The 15,746-nt window shown below is 41.2% G+C and overlaps 1 protein-coding gene and 1 long non-coding RNA gene across 4 annotated transcripts in view; both read left to right on the top strand.

Annotated features, from left to right (window-relative positions):
- The window catches only part of LOC134487462 (uncharacterized), a 312,713-nt gene that overhangs the window by 26,341 nt on the left and 270,626 nt on the right, over positions 1 to 15,746 (top strand). The gene's annotated exons all lie outside the window — the stretch shown is intronic.
- C1H11orf24 (chromosome 1 C11orf24 homolog) overlaps positions 13,158 to 15,746 on the top strand; it is a 34,809-nt gene continuing 32,220 nt past the window's right edge. For all 3 annotated transcript variants that reach the window (XR_010066854.1, XM_063289274.1, XM_063289275.1), the window contains exon 1: positions 13,158 to 13,250. The gene's annotated coding sequence lies outside the window, so the exon portion shown is untranslated. The remainder of the gene's footprint in view (positions 13,251 to 15,746) is intronic.

Genomic DNA, 15,746 nt, shown 5'->3' with positions numbered 1-15,746 from the left:
CTCCACCTTGTCCATCTACCCAAACTGAACAGCTTTTCACTTTAAAGAAAAAGAAAAGTTCAAGAAAATGAATAGTACAATGACAAAATTTCCAAAGAACATTGGAGTTGTAATTGTTGATACCAAGGTTAGGTGCCTACAGGAGTTATTAGAGAGAGTTTATTTTAATTGTTTTATTTATTGCTGTTTTGTTGATTGTTTTTATGCTATAAACCACAGGGAGTCACTCTGGAATACAACAGTATAGAAGAATTGTGATAGACAGACAGATAGATGGGTTACAATTCATAGCACCTAAAAAAATAACAAAAGGCAGCTTTCTAGAGGCAAAAAAGAGAAACAAGACTGATGACTGAGGCACTTGCTGTGAACACTCTTCCTGTCTTTGTTGTCATCTATTATTATATTACTCTACCATCCACATCTCCATTTAAATATTCTAGACATTTCTAGACTTCTAGCACTAGGTGTCATCAGCATTCAGTTTTATACAACAGTAAAACTGTTCCAATATATAAATGAGCATACGTCCTGTGCAAACACCTTGGAATAAGTCCCATGGAATCTAGATACACCAGGCACAGGTTTTGCTTAGGCTTTTAACAACTTAGATTTTTTTAGGTTCATCTAAAATCCCTTGCAGTTGGCCAGAGTTCTTTCTCAGATCAAGTTGGGGAAATCTGTGTTTCAGTGTTTGTGTATGTGTGTTTCTGTGGGTGTCTACTCCCCACAGCTTCAAAAGCTTTCTAGCTTTTACATTTATATGCATACATAAATGTACATTTGTGATTGCCACATCTCCCTACATCTCCTTTGCCTGTGGCTTTCCAAACTAGTACCTGTGCAGCAGATTCTTACACGTACCTACTCAGAGATGAGTTCCACTAGTTTTAGTGTCTCAGCTCAGAATTTTGTCATTTTTCTTGATCTTTGTAGGTGTGCAGGAAGTGAGACATAAGGTAACTGCAATGTTCTCCGCCAGAGAGAAACAGGAAAAACATGTTTTGGGACCAGCTGATGAAATCTGCATTTGACAAGGATTAGAACATGGGCAGGCAACTTGAGGCATTCCAGAAACTGCAGAACTACAATTCTCAGCATTGCTTAGAAGGGTATCCGAAGTGAGGGAGAAGGAGAAGGAGGAGATTGTTGGAGGTCCTGGCAAATCCAGCATGCCTCATTAGCATGTGCATTAGCATGTAAATTGAGTTTGTCCCACGATGCAAATCTGAGGAAGCTGTTTGTTGCCACTCCCACTTCCCCTCTCTCTCTCTTCTTCCTCTTTCCACCATCAGAGAAGCAGCATGCTTTTGGCTGTTCCCCCCTCCATCTTGGGCCATAAGAAAAGAAGGATTCTGCCCCTTTCTTCCACGCAGCTCTTGGCAGCTGTAGGGCTGAGAGTTTAGGGCAAATTAAGTTTAGAAAGAACAGAAGATACAAGGAACTTCATTTTTCAAGAGAAGATGGATGTAACAACAAAGAATAAAGTCAGGAAAACTCTTTTTTACTTATCTTTAAACCTACTATGTCTAAGTGTGTGATTCTTGGGAGGGCTGAATGTATGAAATCAATAACCTGTGTTTCTCTAACATGCTCACTGAAGCTATCTAAGATAATATTCTTTTTCTGAGTACAGTTTCTCAGCTGTGTTAAGCTCTGCTCCATTTCAGTGGTTCTAACAGGCCACCAAATGGCATCAGAGATAGTAAATGCTGAGATAGTACATTTCAATACATTGCACTGTACATTCATACAATACACTGGTCTAATTTCTAGATCAGAAATTGTAGTTTGCATAGAAAAATGTCAACATGCTTGGAATAAAATGGGGCTTTGATTGCGCTGCTGACAGGAAGGAGATTGTTCTAAGAAATGCAGTGAGGTTATTGTGGCATCTTCCAAACTAACAAAGCATGTCTTTTGACATTACTTTTTGTAGCCCTCAGCCATTTCAGCAGAGGCAAGAAATACAATTCTGATTTAAACGTATACATGCTACAGAAAGATGGTGGGGCAGTGGTGGATTATAAACTGAGATCAGAAGGAACTGAAATGCAGAAAATACAGACCAGGATTATTGTAGAGTGATATTTAAGGCATCCTTGCAGAGCTTTGCTGCCACAAACTAAGTAGGCTACCTGTCTGGAAAGAAAAGTAAATGCTCAAATATGCAAACAGAACACTTACAATACTATCCTATTAAGTAAGAATTATAAAATGAACGCCACCAGGTTCAACAGGACTTATGCCCAATTTATATACTGTAACGTACTTCCCCACTATGGTGCCCTCCAGATGTTTTAGACTACAACTCCTATACTACCTAGCCAGCATGGTCAACTGTCAACAGTGCTGGAACTGGCTACCTAGTTCTTATGGGGAAAAACAGTTTTAAAACAAAAATCTCACAGCAAAGTTTAAATCCCTTCACATTCTATACTCACATATCTTGGAGAGTGTCACTGCTATTAGGGAATTCAATTATATCTAGTCCAATCATTTATTTGACACCAAAGGAAGTCTTGGTTTGGCTCTGATTCAATGTCATTAGGTAGAAGCCCACCTTTCAGACATATAGATATATGACTTGGTAACCCTTGGTATCCCTTAATTTATTAAGGGATGCATGTAAGTAGTTCCTTCTCTTTTCAACATATTTTAGGGGTAGGTTTAATCTTGCCATACAACCAAGGAAATATTCACCAGGACACAATGCAATTACATCACTTAAAGACTGATTGCCTAGAATTAAGTCTCACTAACAAGCAGTTGTTCATAAACTAGAAGAAACTAATCTATGTTTTATATATTTAAATGAAAGAATTTCAATAGCATTATTATGGGTTCCAATACAATTAACTTTTCCAAAATGCTCAATAAGCTGAAATGATTTGCTGCCAATAAACCAGAGCTTCATTAAGTACATATACACTGTAATTTTTAAGGATCTTATTCTTTTCCTTTGGTATCAAATATAAATCCATTTATTTTATGGGGTTTTTAAAAACTGAATTGACACACACTGAATTGCTAGTTTTTCTGGAAAACTTAGATTCAGCTGAGTTTCACTAACCATCATGTTCTTTAAGTGAAGAATTTATCACACACAAAAACAAAAATCACTCTCAAAGCTCACTTTGAGAACAAATTTGCCAGCCATTGTAGCCCTAGAAGAGGGAAAATGAATGGAAGATGAAGATCATCCATTACTTAAGCATACTTAAGGAGGGAAGGGAACAGTGATGGGTAGAAGGGGAATGATCCTAGGGGCAGCAACGCACATAACTTTCAAAAGCAATAGAACAGATGAAATTGACTACCTAGCCCATTACAAGTGACCAGATTTCAGGTTCCATTAACTTCAGTCCATTCATTCTAATGTATTTGTCCACATGTGCATTGAAATAGAAATATATGTCAAACTGTATGTCAAACTGTATACTGTATGCAGTTGCCACAAATGAACTTTCTCTCTTCCAAAGAGAATCTTGGTTGCTCAGAACTTTCCATCACTTTAAGAAGCAGAAATGTTGAATGGCAATTAGTGAAAAACTGTAAAATAAGAATGCAGCCAATCTATTAAATAAGCACATGAGTGAAAGGAATGGGGAGGTATCAGGAAAGAAACAAATTATCTGGTACACTCAGAGTAGAAACAGCAGCATATTGGAAAAATGTATGTGGTATAATAAGCTATGAAGCCATTCAAAATTTTTGATATTTTATACGCAGACATACAGTGAATTGCTGCTTTTTACCTAGGCATGAATGTGTACTCATTCTTCCTTTTTTAGAAAATGAATCCTGAAAGCTTACTGTGTGGATTGGCTTCTGAATTCTTATTGAATCATAATATTTTTTGAACTAGTATATACCTTTCATTGATTAGTTTGACATAGACATACAGTGCTATAAGATGCTTCAAAATCATCCAGAATTAAGCCTGCCAAAAGAACTCTTAGACTAATATTAAAACCTCATGCTGACATTTACAAGCTAGAAGCTTCCCACTCCAATAGAAAACAAAGGCTGAGTCCTAGGAAAACAAAAGTCCTCTGTTGGCTATTATACAGAGCACCACACTCATCTGTACTTGCTCCCCTGCCCCCAAGTGGAGACAGGGAAAGCTGGCAATGCTTTACACGATAATCAAGAGTGGCATGACATCCTCCGAAACAAAGCAGGCTGCTGCCATTGAAAGACCACTCCACCTCACGCCTCCCCACGGAGCCTCTTTTGCTCAAGCCACTCCAGTGAACAGCTTTGCCCAGGTCCCTGCATCACCTTCCTGATGGGACTCTGGAACAGGTGGCACTCAAGGAGAGTGGAGGATTATTCAAAATCTAAAAAGGGCCACTGCACACATACACACGCAAAGCAGGGAAACTTGTACATGTGTTTAGGGAAGGTGCCCAGAGTACTATCAATCAGATGCTGTTAATCCTCTTCAGGTTACCCTCTTCAGGTTAGTAACAATATGACCTTGAAACTGGGTATCTACACATTCAATGTTTTGTGTATGCTTTAATGAAAGGTAAACATCCCAGTTCTGTCTTAAGCTAAGCCAAACGCTCTGGGAAGGGAGGGAGGGAGAAGACATAGCAGTAGTGTATGTTTAAAATCATATTTTGTATGATTTATTTTATTTTCCTAAGGGCACTGAAGGGCATTGATATGTATTTCTCCACTTATCTCCAACTCTTAGAAATCTTACTTGAAACATCTCTGGCTTCTGAATTTTCATCAGGTACTCCCCACGCAATTTCAAACTATTTTTGTGGTAATAAGAACTAGAAATTTCCTAGGAACAAAAAAGGATCCTTAGCATGCTAAATTTTATACTCAGTACTGCAAGTTGTTTTGTGTCTTCACAAAGTTTATCACTGTCTGCATTCAACCAAACTGTGGTGTCCAATTACCACATAAATAGCATAATCCATCAGATCACCAGTTCTCTTGCTGACTAGCAGCAAATAAGTGCTCTTGAAGGGAGGAAACTTTTCAGTGAGGAAGTGGATTGGAAGAAATTATAACCCTCTTGAGAGGCTGTTTGGTGTGGTGGTTAAAAGCACAGGGCTAGAAACCAGGATTTGAGTTTGAGTCCTGACTTAGGTGTGAAGTCAGCTGGGTAACTTTGAACCAGTCACTCTTTCTCAGCCCTAGGAAGATGGCAGTGGCAAGCCACTTCTGAAAATGTCACCAAAAAAACTGCATAGGCTTGTCCATGTGGTTGCCAGGAGTCAAGAATGACACAAAAGAAACAAAACCTCTTAAATTCCACACTCATGATCCAGACTAATGTGAATTGTTAAGTATATAAATTTACTTTAGTGGAAGAGGAGGGGGTAATCTAAAAGACCCTGTTCAAAGATGTATTTAACATTACATCTACTCTGATACTAGCAGCAGGTAAACAAAACAAATAAAATATGGGCCTTTCCCCATTTGTAGGGGGAACAAATCTGCCCTGGCAACATCTGTCTCCTAAGTCCCCCTGAGGTTGCTTTCATCACATCCCTAACTCATGAGTAAGATAGGCTTAAATTTTCCTTAGCTACACAGGTTTAAAGTAGCACTTTCAACATCATCCAAGTGCAGTCTCAAGGTGTCTCACCTCTGTCAGGTTTTATCTCCCTTTATCTTGGAGGGGAGTCTGCAGTAACTTGGAAGGAAGGCAAGAGAGGTGGGAGAAGGAGCATCAATGGAGACAGCAAATTTCATGCTAGTATAGGTTTCTGCTGACTCAAGGATGGGTGGAAAACACTTCAATCAACAATGGTGAAAGGCCCTACAATGGCTTGGATTATTTATTTATTTATTTTTATCGTATGGCATAGCAGTTCGGTGTTCATGCTGCTTTTTTTCTTGCTGGGAAATCCTTGTGAGGTCCAGCAGCCAGATGTGTAGACTATTTAGCTGTGACAAGTCACGTTGCCCGGGGTGCACCACGAGGAGGCTAGTCTACATTGCATGGAGTTGGGCTGAGAAAAAGGAACTGGCCCAAGGTCACCCAGCCGGCTTTCATGCCTAAGGCATGAAATCAATTATTATTCCATTTAATAAATAGCATACTTCCTCTTGTCTCTAAAATCCTTCCATCTGCTATATCTAAAGATATTTAGATCCCAACTTAATTACTGGAAAATTTAGGCTTTTCCACACTATCATTTTTACACTCAAATCTCTCAAAAAGCAGTCTGAAGATAATCCATTATAAATGTTCTGAGATAAGGAGCAAAGAATCATTACTTAATCTACTTAAAAGGGAAATACAATTAATTGTTTGTACCACCACCACCCCTTCAAGATTCATATCCATTTGTCCCATCATATACAAAAAGCCCAGGAGTTCCTATGAAGAGGATCAGAATGGCTTGAAGCCCAGGAGTTGTGAGGTGTTGTGAGGAAAAAGCTCCAGTGAATGGAGAAATGGTCCACTCACAAGCTCCACAGTCTCCTGATATTTTTTAAGGGTTGTGGCCGTTTCAAATGCACTGCAGTTAAACCAGAAATAAATCAGCTCAGCTCTTAATCCCAGCCAGAACTGTGGGATCATAGAGGGCTGCAACTGTTTTTGAATTGGCACAGAATCAATCTTACAACAAATTCTGTTTTTCTTTTCATATTCTGGAAAAAAAAATCTGCTCAGTCAAACATGCCTACAGAGGGATTTATCTCAGTCTATTCATCATTCTCTTCAGCAAAGGATCGTTACCTTGTTGTGGTGCTGGAGCTTGAGCACCTCAATGACACCATGAGCTAAACCGTGAAGGGCCACCCAAGATGGGAAGGTCATGACAGAGAGGTCAGACTAAATGCGATCCCTGGGGAAGGTAATGGCAACCCACCCCAGTATTCTTGCTGTGAAAACTAATTGGATCAGTACAACCAGAGATATGTCAGTATACCATCGGAAGATGAGACCCCCAGGTCAGAAGATGGTCAAAATGCTACTGGGGAGGAACAGAGGATGAGTTCAACTAGCCCCAGACGTGATGACGCAGCTAACTCAAAGCCGAAAGGACAGCTAGCGGCCAACGGTGCTGGTGGTGAACGGCGAATCCGATGTTCTAAGGATCAACACACCATTGGAACCTGGAATGTAAGATCTATGAGCCAGGGCAAATTGGATGTGGTTATTGGTGAGATGTCAAGATTAAAGATAGACATTTTGGGCGTCAGTGAACTGAAATGGACTGGAATGGGCCACTTCACATCAAATGACCACCAGATCTACCACTGTGGACAAGAGGACCACAGAAGAAATGGAGTAGCCTTCATAATTAATAGTAAAGTGGCTAAAGCAGTGCTTGGATACAATCCAAAAGACGATAGAATGATCTCAATTCGAATTCAGGGCAAGCTATCTAACATCACAGTGATCCAAATTTACGCCCCAACCACAGATGCTGAAGAAACTGAAGTAGAGCGGTTCTATGAGGATCTGCAGCACCTACTGGACAACACGCCTAAAAGAGATGTTATTTTCATCACAGGAGACTGGAATGCTAAGGTGGGCAGTCAAATGACACCTGGAATTACAGGTAAGCATGGCCTGGGAGAACAAAACGAAGCAGGACATAGGCTGATAGAATTTTGCCAAGACAACTCACTCTGCATAAGAAACACTCTCTTCCAACAACCGAAGAGACAGCTTTATACATGGACTTCACCAGATGGACAACACCGAAATCAGATTGACTACATCCTTTGCAGCCAAAGGTGGCGGACATCTATACAGTCGGTAAAAACAAGACCAGGAGCTGACTGTAATTCAGATCACAAACTTCTTGCACAATTTAGGATCAGACTAAAGCGATTAGGGAAGACCCACAGATCAGCTAGATATGAGCTCACTAATATTCCTAAGGAATATGCAGCGGAGGTGAAGAATAGATTGAAGGGACTGGACTTAGTAGATAGGGTCCCGGAAGAACTATGGACAGAAGTTCGCAACATTGTTCAGAAGGCGGCAACAAATACATCCCAAAGAAAGAGAAAACCAAGAAGGCAAAATGGCTGTCTGCTGAGACACTAGAAGTAGCCCAAGAAAGAAGGAAAGCAAAAGGCAACAACGATAGGGGGAGATATGCCCAATTTAATGCAAAATTCCAGAGGTTAGCCAGAAGAGACAAGGAATTATTTTTAAACAAGCAATGCGCAGAAGTGGAAGAAGACAATGGAATAGGAAGGACAAGAGACCTCTTCCAGAAAATTAGAAACATCGGGGGTAAATTCCAGGCAAAAATGGGCATGATCAAAAACAAAGATGGCAAGGACCTAACAGAAGAAGAAGAGATCAAGAAAAGGTGGCAAGAATATATGGAAGACCTGTATAGGAAGGATAACAATATCAGGGATAGCTTTGACGGTGTGGTCAGTGAGCTAGAGCCAGACATCCTGAAGAGTGAGGTTGAATGGGCCTTAAGAAGCATTGCTAACAACAAGGCAGCAGGAGACGACGGCATCCCAGCTGAACTGTTCAAAATCCTGCGAGATGATGCTGTCAAGGTAATGCATGCTATATGCCAGCAAATCTGGAAAACACAAGAATGGCCATCAGGCTGGAAAAAATCAACTTATATCCCCATACCAAAAAAGGGAAACACTAAAGAATGTTCAAACTATTGAACAGTGGCACTCATTTCACATGCCAGTAAGGTAATGCTTAAGATTCTGCAAGGTAGACTTCAGCAATTCATGGAGCGAGAATTGCCAGATATACAAGCTGGGTTTAGAAAAGGCAGAGGAACTAGGGACCAAATTGCCAATATCCGCTGGATAATGGAAAAAGCCAGGGAGTTTCAGAAAAACATCTATTTCTGTTTTATTGACTATTCTAAAGCCTTTGACTGTGTGGACCATAACAAATTGTGGCAAGTTCTTAGCGGTATGGGGATACCAAGTCATCTTGTCTGCCTCCTGAAAAATCTGTATAACGACCAAGTAGCAACAGTAAGAACAGACCACGGAACAACAGACTGGTTTAAGATTGGGAAAGGAGTACGGCAGGGCTGTATACTCTCACCCTACCTATTCAACTTGTACGCAGAACACATCATGCGACGTGCTGGGCTTGAGGAATCCAAGGCTGGAGTTAAAATGGCTGGAAGAAACATCAACAATCTCAGATATGCAGATGATACCACTTTGATGGCTGAAAGCGAAGAGGAACGAGGAGCCTTATGATGAAGGTGAAAGAAGAAAGTGCAAAAGCTGGCTTGCAGCTAAACCTCAAACAAACCAAGATTATGGCAACCAGCTTGATTGATAACTGGCAAATAGAGGGAGAAAATGTAGAAGCAGTGAAAGACTTTGTATTTCTAGGTGCAAAGATTACTGCAGATGCTGACTGCAGTCAGGAAATCAGAAGACGCTTAATCCTTGTGAGAAGAGCAATGACAAATCTCGATAAAATAGTTAAGAGCAGAGACATCACACTGACAACAAAGGTCCGCATAGTTAAAGCAATGGTGTTCCCCGTAGTAACATATGGCTGCGAGAGCTGGACCATAAGGAAGGCTGAGAGAAGGAAGATCGATGCTTTTGAACTGTGGTGTTGGAGGAAAATTCTGAGAGTGCCTTGGACTGCAAGAAGATCAAATCAGTCCATCCTCCAGGAAATAAAACCAGACTGTTCACTTGAGGGAATGATATTAAAGGCCACACTGAAATTCTTTGGCCACATAATGAGAAGACAGGACACCCTGGAGAAGGTGCTGATGCTAGGGAGAGTGGAGGGCAAAAGGAAGAGGGGCCGACCAAGGGCAAGATGGATGGAAGATATTCTAGAGGTGACGGACTCGTCCCTGGGGGAGCTGGGGGTGTTGACAACTGACAGGAAGCTCTGGCGTGGGCTGGTCCATGAAGTCACGAAGAGTCGGAAGCGACTGAACGAATAAACAACAATTCATCATTCTAACGCTAAATCTAGAGAATGAGCTTTTAAAATTGACAGAAATGCAGCACAGAAACTATTTACAAGACAGGAAAACTATGCATAACATCACTGTCCAAGCTGGATAGAGATCACAATGTACACAGGCTTCACATTTTAGGTAAGATGTGAAGAAATTCAGAACAATAGAGAAAGGATGCAGAGTAGAGACCAATTTAAGTGTATTTGGGGAGTGGGGGTTGAGGTACTCCTGAAATTCCAGTAGCAGATTTACAGACAAGAGGTATTAGTACTAATTAACCATTGCTGTCCAGTGTAGGGAGGAAGGGAAAAAACAGTACTTTCATATAATTGTCTTGTCTTTCTTGCTGCTATTCTCTTTCCTGGGGTGAAAGGGTACTTCAGCTTGTGCTCTTCTTAACTTTGCAAGTGTGAGGCAGATAATCCTTAAAAATAAGCCTAAATAAAATGGCTCCCCTAGAGCTGTTCTAATCTGGAAAATCCAAACCACAGATTCTAAAGGCTCCATTGTGAAGTTAACAAGCACATGCTGTGCCTGTGTGTATGTTCTTTTGAACTCAAAAGCTCCCTATAATGCTAATTCCTTCAGACAGCCTGTCTCTCCATAAGAGCTTGCAGAAAGTAGTAATAGTTTCTCTAGTTGCCTGGAAAGATTCTGAGAATGCCAATTGAATAACTTGGGACACACCAAATCTACTAGAATATTCATAAGACAATATAAATCAAATCACAGCAGCCTCTACCTTAAGAACGACTTGTCACTTTCTTGCCTTCTTGAAACTGTAGCTGGCACAGGGTAGAGTTTAGCCATAGATAGTGCCCAGCTACGAGGATTTGCAGTATTTGCCTTATTTTGTTGCTGCTGAACATAAGGATCAACTGGGCGGCACTTTGTTGCTAAGTAAATTAACTTATTAAGTGAATTAAAGTTCAAATATGATATTCATTGGAATGCCTTGTGCAAGACTCCATCTCAGTCTTGTCGCCCATACAGCATGGGTGTGAGGAGAATATGAGATAATCCAACGTACACCTCCTTGGTGGAAGAGTGGGATATAAAGGTTACAAAATTAATAAAAATAATACACCTGGAAGCAGTATTGCAATGAAGCTTTAACTGAAAATACTTGTGCAGAAGCTCCTGGAACATTCCAGAATTAGCACTGCACCTCTGGATTCACTTGCCATCAACAGCTGAGCTAATTTCTTGGTTCCGCTGCAATGTACCAAATTGGGAAAAAAGCATCTTTCTGTGTGCAGTTCAGCAGAACTTGTGGGAGGATGGTTTTGCCCTTGGAAGGAACACTTACATCACTGTCTCCCAGCTACCAGGCTTCAGCTGACCCTGGATTTTGTTCTCAGGTTCTAAAAGGAAAAAAGGTGGCTTGTTGCCTTTAGAGATCTTTCAGAGCAATTGCTCAGATGTTCTTGCATCTACCAGACAAATGCATACTACTATACCAAAACACAGACAGGATTGAGCCGAACTGTTTTGAACCGGTGCATCCTTGCAACTATTTTTGCACAGTAGATGTGCAAGGAAGCTGAGGTGAAATTGACAAGACTCTGTGTGTTGCCCCCTGGTCTTCAGCAGTGCACTAGTCCATGATCAAAACATCAGGGTGCTTTTTCATTTTTGAGAGAGAGACTTCTTCAGAGACAGGAGCAAGGCAAAGCAATTTCTTCTTGCTCTTACATGTGAAGTGGAGAGGGGTGGGGATGGAATTTTAGTTACTGAAGTATTGTCTTTTTTTCTGCTGCCATCTTTTTGATTGCAATGGCTTACAAATATTGTAAGATAAATAAAGAATTAATAAACATTTACCATCTTGTTTCTGATACCTGCCTGCAGGCATTGTTTTAAAACTTATATTCTCCTATTCTACTCCTATCCAGCCACTACTGTAACATACAGCCATGGTTTGAGACCTGGGGGGAAATGGCTGAAAAAATGATGACATGATCTCACGCTGCCTTCACAGTTCTCAATGGGATTTTCAGTACAGAAGAAATGTTAACTTAATAGCATGTCAGCTTTATCCCCTTATAAATGTTGGGTGTGGGCCAAAGGAACATGACTGAAAATGCAAAGGTTAGATATGTTGCGACACCACTACAGTATTAAATGCATTTTGTATAATTGCATCAATCATAGTGGAGAAGAAAGGATTAGATGATTACAAAGCTTCTATTTAAGAATCCTTAACACTGTGCTGATTTTTTGGTGGCTTTCCAAATTGATTCATTTATAGAACATTCTAAAATTGATACTTTCATTGCCAGGCACCACAGAACCTTTATAATTGTAGGTTGTGCTCTAAAATTAGATGGGATTATTTGGCCCTAAAATAATAAATTGGGGTCTGTATTAAAACTTGGGGGGTGCTTTTATTTATTTCCTTCCTGATTTTTTAAAAATCACTTATCCTCAATATCTGAGAGACCACAGATATTGTCTCTACCCATCTGGTACAGTCCAGCAGGGTAGGTGCCCTCCAGGTCCCATCAATTAAAGAATACCATCTGGTGGGACCCAGGAAGTGTGCCACTCTGTTGCAATTACTGCCCTCTGAAATAATCTTCCCCCAGAGGTTTGTATGGCTCCTACCCTCATGTCATTCAGGAAACTTTTGAAGACCTGGTTGTTCTCCCAGGCCTTGGGGACTGGGTGACTGTGCACCCCCCTTTTGTCCTTTTGCCTGTTTTGTTTTATTTTGGTTTTGAATACTTTGCTCTTCCAGTCAGCTGTATACCATTCAGTATATACATATATATTTACAGTATATCGGTTCTTAGTTGTAAGCCGCCCAGAGTCATTTGGGAGTTGGGCGGCCTATAAATTAAATAAATGAACAAATAAAATGAACAAACAACACAAGAGGCTACTGAACAACTACCAATGTCACCCTATAGTGACCACAGGAAGAGAAACAACGAAACTCTTCTGTAATTGACCAACCATTCTTTCTGCCAGTAGACGTTCCAGTATTGCGCAAAGCGGCTGCTTACGTCACATAATGCGACCGCTGAGGCGAGGTAGTTCTTTTCCCCCATCTGGGAAAGCCAAGGGGAAGCCAGAACTTCCGGGTACACGCCGATGACGTTTTGTTTGAGAAGCATGGAATGAGGGTGGAGAGTCAGAGGGAGAGGCTGCGGAGGAAAGGCGTGTCTTTTTGCCAGATGGCGCCGATGCTGAATGGAATCCTAGGCGGAGCTTAGGGAGTTGAGGGGCGTGGTCTTGTGAAGGCATGTGCTGAGGAGGGGGCAACAGTGTTTCTTTCATTTTGCTTTCAAAACGCGCGTTCCTTCCAAGCTGGCCCGTCGGACGGAGGTGGGATGCGGCTGCTTTGGGGAGGGTAGACTAGTCTGCTCGGTGCTTTCTCAGGCTTCCCTTCGGGGACGTGTTGGAAGTCCCTGGCCTTGCAACCTGTGGGACTGCTCTGGAGGGGTGCAGGAAGCGGGTGGGAGAGGGGTTCTTGCAGCTCCTGGCTAAATAGCTTGGGGAGAGGCGCCTCCTCTGACCTGGAGTGCGTTTTGTGCTCTCTTAAGGACGAAGCCAATACCGAGGTTTTTAAAATACATTTTTGGAAGGAGCGTTGGCTGACTCTTGAGTTGGTGCCTTCGCTGGCGAAATACTGCAGGCGCCGCGCTGGCCAATCCTTACCACTCCCCATCGGCGAGGGATGAGTTGTGCCTGGAGTTTGCACAGTTTCATCGTGCGCTGGCAAAGGGCGGGATCTAAAGCTTGGTTTGGCAGGGACTTCGCCGCTGTTTCGCTCCCTCTAGCACGATAGACAGACCGACTACTTCTACTTTTTCCCTCTCCCACCCTCCGCCTTAAAATCTAGCGACAAAAGTAGATCTAACGCGGCTTTCTCCAGCCTGGTGCTCCCCGGATGCATTGGACTATATTTCCCATATTCTCCAGGGCACCAGGCTGTGAAGGCAGGACGGCGAGGCTGGGAAAAAAGCATGACCCTAACGATTGGAGTTATTGCCCGGAGCTGCTTAGGTGTTCTCACATCCTGCCTCAAGTGTGTCACTGCAACTCTAAAAGTAGCATCTTAAATCACAGCTCTGCCTGTTCCTGATGGGATGTTGTTTTATCGAACTACTGCTTTGATACTGTTATTTTTTCTTCTTTCCCCTGGAATCGTTGGTTAAATACAATGCCAATAATAGTATATATGGAGGGGGGGTGTTATTAATTGTAAGGAGAGATGTGAGGAAAAGGAAATATAAGCAGTGAGTTGCATCCAGTGTGATCCAGGATGAAAGAGCAGGGATGGAGGCAGACTTAGAAAATGCCTCCCTGGATAATCCCAATGGTGTTACCGAATTCAGAAGCCTTTCCCTTACTAGTCTGGAGTTGCTTCAGTCATAATTATGTACTAGAAACCATTCACAAAATACTGTTGATAAAACATCCTGGCATTGAGAAATGAATTCAAGAGCTATAGTGTGCTGTTTAATAGTTTGATACTGCATGCTTTGGCTTCTTTTCCTGGCACATTTTGTTTTTAAATTTTAAATTTTAAAAATAGCATCCTTGGAAGAACTATACAAAAATGTATTGACATTCATATATCTATGAGTAATGTACATGTAGGCATGCAGAATTATTATTTATATACTACTTCAGAGCATACTAACATGCGTTTATCCCCTCCTTCTATACGTTGTGGTGTTTGAATTAAATTCATCCACTTTTTGCCCATGCTTTGTCTCCTGCATCATTTCCTTGGGGCTGTGGCACTTCCAACTAAGGTCCATTTTGCTATCAGGAGTATGAGCAAGTTAATTAAGTTTTGGAGACATTTCTACAGCCTTCTCGAGTTGCACTAAAGCCCATTTGCAGTGTATTAAAACTTCTCACTGAGAGCTGTGGTTCTCATCTCTTCTGCTGATAAAAAGCCCTAAACTGTACTCTGGGTGCAAACATTAGAAAGTTGTGTTTGCCAAAAGTTTATCCAAAACCTACTTGTTCTTGATTCTGAACTTAATTTTCTTTCTGTATTGTCATCATTTGATTCTGTCTGCCACTTAAAAACTGTCATCTGCCTTGGGACTAATGCTTATCCCCATCATATTTTCTTTTCTATGTGAGCTGTACAGAGTATCTTCCAGTATCTGCACATGCTGAATTGTAATCTGGGTAGACCCCCAAGATGCTTTCTTTGATTGTTGCAGCTGGAAAAAGCTGTTATGGCTGGAAATTCCTGCAGGATACTATTATGATTTGATGTATTTTTTACCCATTTCACTGATAACTAGCTCAGATTGCTTATGTACTTAGAAAATGTTTGAACTGCTAGCAACTGCTGACATAATCAGTTCAGCTATCTAAATTGAAGTACAGATTGAATCTATATAAAGAATGACCCTTGGTCTCACCGCAAGTCTATATGGAGGCTTCCTGTGTTAACTGGGCATAAAGGGCAAAAATTTATCTTTAGTGGATGAGCTGTTATTATTTGCCTGTTGCATACTTTGGGCCACATCTACTTCTTAACTAAAATCCTGGCTGTTTCAGTTTTGTGACCCAGGGAAAAGGGCTGTTGGTTGTCTCCATTCTTCTGAGTATTGGGGCAACTATGCTTTTCTTAGAGTACATGGGCTTGTCTGAATTACTTGGTCATGGAACCAAGTATTTGCTCTATGATTGTGACGTGCTTGAGGCCAGATTCCATGGGTTAGGTTAGTAGTATGTGATGTTAGTATGGTAAATCACCCTGACTTGGAGCAAAAAAATGGAATTGAATGGTCCCCTAACTGAAATAGAACTCCAGGTTTTTAATTTAAGAGAAATTTTAAATAAGATGAGCAA

Source organism: Candoia aspera, chromosome 1, assembly GCF_035149785.1.
Source record: "Candoia aspera isolate rCanAsp1 chromosome 1, rCanAsp1.hap2, whole genome shotgun sequence".
Classification (NCBI taxonomy): Eukaryota; Metazoa; Chordata; class Lepidosauria; order Squamata; family Boidae; genus Candoia; species Candoia aspera.
Note: the sequence above shows the minus strand (reverse complement) of the source record. Positions and strands in the feature narration are given on the sequence as shown.